Source organism: Gymnoscopelus braueri, assembly GCF_963280865.1.
Source record: "Gymnoscopelus braueri genome assembly, chromosome: 2".
In the NCBI taxonomy this organism is placed as follows: Eukaryota; Metazoa; Chordata; class Actinopteri; order Myctophiformes; family Myctophidae; genus Gymnoscopelus; species Gymnoscopelus braueri.
In genome coordinates, this window is record NC_137604.1 from 2,809,401 (window position 1) to 2,817,424 (window position 8,024).

Here is an 8,024-nt window from a genome sequence, read left to right on the forward strand (position 1 = left end):
TTCAGTAACAGTGTTAAATAGCTCTATATTATGATAGTAATCATTACTATAGAGTGTTTGTTCAGTAACAGTGTTAAATAGCTCTATATTGTGATAGTAATCATTACTATAGAGTGTTTGTTCAGTAACAGTGTTAAATAGCTCTATATTATGATAGTAATCATTACTATAGAGTGTTTGTTCAGTAACAGTGTTAAATAGCTCTATATTGTGATAGTAATCATTACTATAGAGTGTTTGTTCAGTAACAGTGTTAAATAGCTCTATATAGAGCATCGCAGTTCCCGCCCACTTCCTGGTTTTTCCTGGTGCCGGAAGGAAAAACTGCATTTTTCCCATTGACATTTCCAAAAATATGTATATCAATTAATTTAAGCCTAGAATCAAGCCATCCAGGGTCCTGGTGAATCATGACCATAAAACGTTTTTTTTCTGTGATTTTTTTTATTTTATATTTAATTATATGATATACTATATTTAATAAATACCCTTTGTTTTGCCGTTTAAAAAAAAAAAAAGATCACAGAATCAAACGTTTTATGGTCATGATTCACCAGGACCCTGGATGGCTTGATTCTAGGCTTAAATTAATTGATATAAATATTTTTGGAAATGTCAATGGGAAAAATGCATTGAGTATTTTGCGGTGGAACCCGGAAGGGGCGGGAACTGCGATGCTCTATTGTGATAGTAATCATTGCTATAGTGTTTGTTCAGTAACAGTGTTAAATAGCTCTATATTGTGATAGTAATCATTGCTATAGAGTGTTTGTTCAGTAACAGTGTTAAATAGCTCTATATTGTGATAGTAATCATTACTATAGAGTGTTTGTTCAGTAACAGTGTTAAATAGCTCTATATTGTGATAGTAATCATTGCTATAGAGTGTTTGTTCAGTAACAGTGTTAATTAGCTCTATATTGTGATAGTAATCATTGCTATAGAGTGTTTGTTCAGTAACAGAGGTCTCTCTGTCTCTCCAGCTCTTTAATAAACAGAAGACACATTTTCAGGTCAGGATAACCAAGAGAAGAATATCAGGTTCAATTGTATGCTAATTTTGCTTTGTTTGTTTCATCACTTCCAATGTCTCTCTCCCGATTGGATGAAACTGGTATCCTGAACTGAAAAAAAAAAAAAAATGTTTGTGTTTACTCAAGAGCTGGAGAGACAGGGAAACCCTACTGAACACACACTCTATGGGGCACAGCAGTGGCGGCCATGTTGTGATGCCACAGATAGAAAACCCACTCATTTTCCCCATAGAGATTTCAGAAAATATTTATATGAATTATGTTAAGCCTGGAATCAAGCCTTCCCTCTGAGAGATAATAACATCATAATAACAATAATAAAACAATGATAAAGTAATAATGTGCAGTAATGAAGCAGACAGCCACAGTATTCTGGTAGGCACCAGTGATCAGTATATATATATATATATATGTATATATTAATTAGTATTAATTAGCATTAATTAGCAGTATCATATTCCAGTCATACAGGATTATTTACATAAACCACCCTGTGATGCATCTCTGCTCCGCCCTCATCCGGAAACCCCGCCTCCTGACATCATCATCGGTTCTCAACGTCGGGTCCGGGGACCCCTGAGGGGTCCAAACGAGCCCTTGCGAGGTCTGTAACTCTAGAGTGTACAAATGGTATCAAATGGACCCTTACAGGTCTGTAACTCTGAGAGTGTACAAATAGAACCAAATGGACCCTTACAGGTCTGTAACTCTGAGAGTGTACAAATAGAACCAAATGGACCCTTACAGGTCTGTAACTCTGAGAGTGTACACATGGTACCAAATGGATCCTTACAGATCTGTAACTCTGAGTGTACAAATGGAACCAAATGGAGTGGACCCTTACAGGTCTGTAACTCTAGAGTGTACAAATGGTACCACACACTCTCAGAGTTAATGGAATACTTAAGCCAAAAAAAAAAATCGTATTTTGTATCAATTGAAGCCTTGAATACATGGATTATGTTTAGATTTGTGTCTCATTCCTGAGCCAATAATCCGATATTGTTTCAGCATATCCCATACCGATTGAAGTTAATAGGAGACCAAATCTTAACGAGAGCAAAACTATTTCAATCATTCTCTTTGAACCTGCATGGATCATCATCAGGCTCATCAGTGATTATTAACACTGTGAGAGATGTTTTAGAGTTTACATTATTATTTTACATAGTGTCGCGTCGGTCTCCTATCACAGCAGCGTCAGCTAATATTTAATCATTGACTCATGAAGTCTGATGTTATAATTCTTTACAGGGTGTCAGTGGTGGAAAAAGTACTCAAATTCTTTACTTAAGTAAAAGTACCAATACTGCAATATAAAAATACTCTGTTACAAGTAAAAGTCCAGAATAAAAATTTTACTTTAGTAAAAGTACAAAAGTATTGGCATCAAAATGTACTTAAAGTACCAAAAATAAAAGTACTAAATATTTGAAAATAGCCGATCTACAAGCTCACAACGCGACGCATCGCGACGCGTTGTGAGCTTGTAGATCGGCTATTTTCAAATAGCCTATGTATAAAATAGGTTTAAAGTGGTTAATGTATGTTTCATTATATCATAATTTATATCTGAAAAGTAACTAGTAACTAAAGTTTTCAAGTAAATGTAGTGGAGTAAAAGTACAATATTTGCCTCTGAGATGTAGTGGAGTAGAAGTAAAAGTATTGGAAATTAGAAATACTCAAGTTAAGTACAAATACCTCAAAATGTTACTTAAGTACAGTACTTAAGTAAATGTACTTAGTTACTTTCCACCACTGCAGGGTATATAGGTGGTTTCAGACAGGAAGTGTCCGACGCGGCTACAGTATGTAATTCATTCTCAATGAGAGGAACGTGGGAGAAGTTGAGGGGCGGTGAGGCGAGAGGGCGCGGTCCCGGGAAACTTTCGCGATTGTGCACCCGCGCGCGCGGGCGGCAAGAGCTGGATGGTGGTGAGCTTCTCTGTTCCCTGCACCGCGCGCAGGAGGACACAATAACAATGATCGCGGCGCGATCCCCGCTGATCCGAGCGGTAACGTCCGCGTCCACCGCTCCCCGCCTGTAAAGACCTTCACCATTTTTTTATGGTTCGATTTGTACATCCTATAGGTTCCATTTAGTCGTTGAGAAACAGTGATCATCATCATCATCATCATCCGCGTCACCTAAAGGAGCACTTCACCCATTTTCAACCTTATCTTTATATATAATAGGCAGTGTTGCCAGATTCTGTGAGAGAAACAAGCAACCAGGTCTAGGAAAACCAGCCCAAAAGAAGCGACTATGGGCCACATGAGCACTTTAACATATACATCAGCTATTTGAAAATAGCAGATCTACAAGCTCACAACGCGTCGCGATGCGACGCGTTGTGAGCTTGTAGATCTGCTATTTTCAAATACAATTTTGCGGGGAAATTATAATAAGCTGATCTGGCAACCCTGATAATGCTCATTATAATATGACATCATGTCTGTGTCTCATTGGTGGGCTGTGGACACTTCAGAAACCTGCCTACCAGTGACATCATCGATGGGGAACTCCCAAGCCAATAGAAGCTACAGCCTTTCTTCTCTTCCCGGAAGGCTATAGCCAGTGGTGGTAAAAGTACTATTATTTTTTTTTACAAAAGTAAAAGTATTAATACTGCAATGTTACAAGTAAAATAACCAGTAATCAAAATGTCCTTGAGTAAAAGTACAAAAGTATTGGCATCAAAATATACTTAAGTACTAAAAGTAAAAGTACTCATATTATGCACGATGTCCCATTTCACAAGTTTCCAAATGTCTAAAAGCCTTTGAAAATAGCAGATCTACAAGCTCACGTCGCGTCACTTTGCGACGCGTTGTGAGCTTGTAGATCTGCCATTTTCAAAAAGACAAAGTATATCATAGTTCTGAACTGTTAATGTATGTTTTACAAAGTAACTAGTAATTAAAGTTTTCAAATAATTGTAGTGGCTTGTTTGAAATGATCAAACCTGCTTACCGATGATGTCACTGGTAGGCAGGTTTCTGAACTGTCCACAGCCCTCCTCTGAGACACAGAGTGAGTAGAACAGAAATTGTGCCAGATCTTATAAAGAGCATTAGTGAGGACCAATTATTGAAGATAAGGTTGAAAAATGGGTGAAATGCTCCTTTAATTATTTTCCATCTCCACCCGGTTGGTTCCATCTCCACCCGGAGGTGGATCAGAAGTATGACATCACTTCCTGTGGGTGTGACCTCACCAAGTCCTTTTTCTCTATACCAAAGAGGGAGGGGCTTAGAGGAGAGCATTTGACACATTGGTTACCATGGTAACTGTGGCTATAGCAAGGCCACTGCCACGTACAAAAAAAAACAAAAACAAAAACAGAACAATTAAAAAAGTCTAACCGCCTCCCACCCGTTATCATTACCGTCTCATGGAATGTTACACTTGAAGCATCAACATCATATCAATAAAAACATTTGAGAAACAGAGCAGTTTAAATCATTTCCAGTGCATGTGAATAGATTTACACACGTTACTGCGGAATAATGGCACAAAATGGACGCCCTTCGTTCACCATAGAGCCAATAAAGGCTGGACATGCCTGGGACCTCGTTGTTTTTGGCACATTGTTTGTTTTGGGACACTTTTTAAGTGTGACACAATGAAGCGTCTACCATCTCCAAGACGCTGGCGCTCCATGGAAATCGGTTATTTCTGGCGAAAAAAGCGTCACAAGTCGAACCACGAAGCACAAATTAGGCCAGTGGGTCTCAAAGATCAGGGGGACCCTCAGGGTTCCTTGGGCGGCGGGGTTCCAAATGAACCCTTTTACATAGAGGTCTGTAACTCTGAGAGTGTACAAATGGAACCAAAGGTAAAAAAGGGTCCATTTGGTTCCATTTGTACACTCTCAGAGTTAAGGGGGTCCTTGGAATTAAAAAGAATTAGGCTGTTGAGGCCAGCACCCATTTGATAGGCTGAACAACATTACAAGGTTAAGTCACATAGGAAATTCTTCAAAAAACTGTGGTTGATGGTATAGTACAGGGAGGGGTCTTCAACATTTTCAGGCCAAGGACCTCAGTTCGAGCTGAGAGAGAGATGAAGCAGGGACCCCCTACTCTATATTGTATAAAATTGTGTTTCAGATTAAAGTTTTATTTTAACTTAGTCTGCTCTTTTTTCCCTCTACACCTATAGCCTCTTTGCCAAAAATAGCCGATCTACAAGCTCTCAACGCCTCGCAGCGCGAGGCGTTGAGAGCTTGTAGATCGGCTATTTTTGGCTAATGTTCCCCTCAGAAAAGGAATTCTAGGGTTCAAGTGGTTAATGTAAAAAAACGAAATCATATCACACAAAGATTTGGCGGACCCCCTGTAGTAGCTCTGAGGACCCCCTAGGGGTCCCGGACCCCCTGTTGAAGACCCCTGGTATAGTAAACCCCTCCACAAACACATAAAAGGTTCAAATGTCACCAGCATTTGGTCCTATCATAGGGCTGGGGCAACATATTTCAATACTTTTATGAAAATGGTGAAGAAAGAAAAAAAAGAGAGTATCTTCACAATATGGATATGAAGGTATTTGGTCAAAGATATGGTGATATTAGATTGTGTCCATTTCGCCCAGCCCCAAGCTCTATGGACAGATACTTAGCAGATCGTTTATATGCAGGGGTGCACATAACTGGTGCGCAGGTGCGCATGCGCACCCAAAATAAATAATGCGCGGCACATCAGACGACGCGAGGCGCTTTTGCGTACCAACAGCTGGGACAGGAATTTCCAAGCTTTTATTTTTTAGCAAAACTAAAAAATAAAAGCCTGGAGATCGAGGCTAGGAATTTACTTCCTGAAGCCACACTCACAGACAGGGAGAGGATGCATGCTGCACGTGATTGTGTGAGTGTCTCGCATCGCCTCGGCTCGCATTGCCTCGCTGCGTGCACGCAGCCAGCAGCGGCTGTTAGAGGCACTCGTCACCGATGATGAACGCACCGTAATGGTGCAAATATATGCCGTGAACGTCCCAATCTGACGGATAAAAACAGCGCAGCACAGGGCACCAACCTTGGGGGCTTCACCAAACGGCGTGAGAGAAAAAGAAACGGCGAAAATCGGCGGAATTTGGAAGCAGAGCGTCCTTTTCTCTCGTGCAGCACCCCCCCCCCCCCCCTTTGACAAAACTGTCCGGTGGGCACCGTGCTGCGGGCACCGTGCTGAATTCCCCCCCCCCCCCCCGTTGACAAAACGGCACGGGACCATTTATTTTGTGCGCACCAAGTCACATCTACAGGTGCTCTTCTGAGTACTAGACCTAAAAGGTTATGTGCACCCCTGTTTATATGATGTGATTCGATTAATTAGTCCTCCTGCAGTCAGAGGTTGGAATGTGACTTGTTGTGTGAGTTGTTATCAGCGTGGATGAAGCGCTCTGGACAACATGTCCAAAGCACTCGGATGCAAAAAAAAACTAAAACTAGTTTTGGTGAACACTGACCCTTAGATCTGTGACACCAGGGGCCAGTGGCACCACCTCACACTAAGTTCACCCTAACCCTAACCCTCCTCACACTAAGTTCAAACTTAGCCTAGTTATGGCTTAGATGGCTTTTAAAAAGCCATTTAACCCGTTTAGCCGGGAAAGTATCTCTTTCATTTTTAGATTTCTTTGGCTATTCAAAAATAGCAGATATAAAAGCTCATAGCGCAGCACCGAGTGCCGCGCTATGAGCTTGTAGATCTGCTATTTTTAGTTTTTTTATGTGAAAATTTGTGCAAATCTTTAAATATATATATATGTTTGAGATTTGCACTCATTTTCACGATTTTTCAAAAAAAATTGCAGATCTTCAAGCTCATGTGTAGATCTGCTATTTTTGAATAGCCAAAGAAATCTAAAATGACACGGATACTTTCCCGGATTGAATGTGTTTAAAGGTTTAATGACATTCACTTTTACACCACATTCAAAGTCTTTGTCCTGGTCCTTCAAAAGTGTACAAAAAGTTTTAAGTGAAAATTCCATTCCAGTGATCCATGGCAGGTGTTTTTCTCTCACATTTCTAAAGCCTTTTCAACTGCAATGAAAAAATAAATCTTTGCCTGCGGGTGTCGCTGGTGAGGGATTTTGCCTGTCAATCATCGCCTCTGCTCCGCCCCCCCCAAAGGAAAGGATAGGGGCGAGGAGGAGAGTGGGCGGGATTAATCGACTGTGACCTCACTGTCGAAGGGCCAAGCTCAGATTACTTTTCAGCCTAATTATTCAGAAAACCCCAGACCACAGAAAATCCACTGAATGTTCTAAGTTCAGGTTTTTTGGGTGTAATTGAGGTCATAAAACCCCAAATAAAACATTGAAAATAAAAAAAGTGAAAATGAATGTCATGATACCTTTAAGCTATAACTAGGATAAGTTTGAACTTAGTGTGAGGTGGTGACACTGACCCCTGACCCCTGGAGAAGATGTAACACCTGGAGAAGATGTAACACCTGGAGAAGATGTAACACCTGGTTAAAGGCCTCTAACACATGTTAAAGATCTGTAACACCTGGCAAAGACCTGTAACACCTGGTAAATATATGTTACACCTGATAAAGTACCGTCACACCTGGTAAAAATCTGTAACACCTGGTCAAATTCGATGACACCTGGTAAAGGCCTGTGACACCTGGCAGAGGCCTGTGACACCTGGTAGAGGCCTGTGACACCTGGTAAAGGCCTGTGACACCTGGTAAAGGCCTGTGACACCTGGTAAAGGCCTGTGACACCTGGTAGAGGCCTGTGACACCTGGTAAAGGCCTGTGACACCTGGTAGAGGCCTGTGACACCTGGTAGAGGCCTGTGACACCTGGTAAAGGCCTGTGACACCTGGTAGAGGCCTGTGACACCTGGTAGAGGCCTGTGACACCTGGTAAAGGCCTGTGACACCTGGTAAAGGCCTGTGACACCTGGTAAAGGCCTGTGACACCTGGTAGAGGCCTGTGACACCTGGTAGAGGCCTGTGACACCTGGTAAAGGCC

General features: G+C 41.3%; 1 long non-coding RNA gene across 1 annotated transcript; it reads left to right on the forward strand.

The window, feature by feature from the left end:
• The first annotated feature begins 3,425 nt into the window (after positions 1-3,425).
• LOC308076119 lies at positions 3,426-7,817 on the forward strand. Its single transcript, XR_013932253.1, has 3 exons — positions 3,426-5,691; positions 6,369-6,527; positions 7,503-7,817. It is a non-coding gene; the product is annotated as an uncharacterized lncRNA (long non-coding RNA).
• The last annotated feature ends 207 nt before the right edge of the window (positions 7,818-8,024 follow it).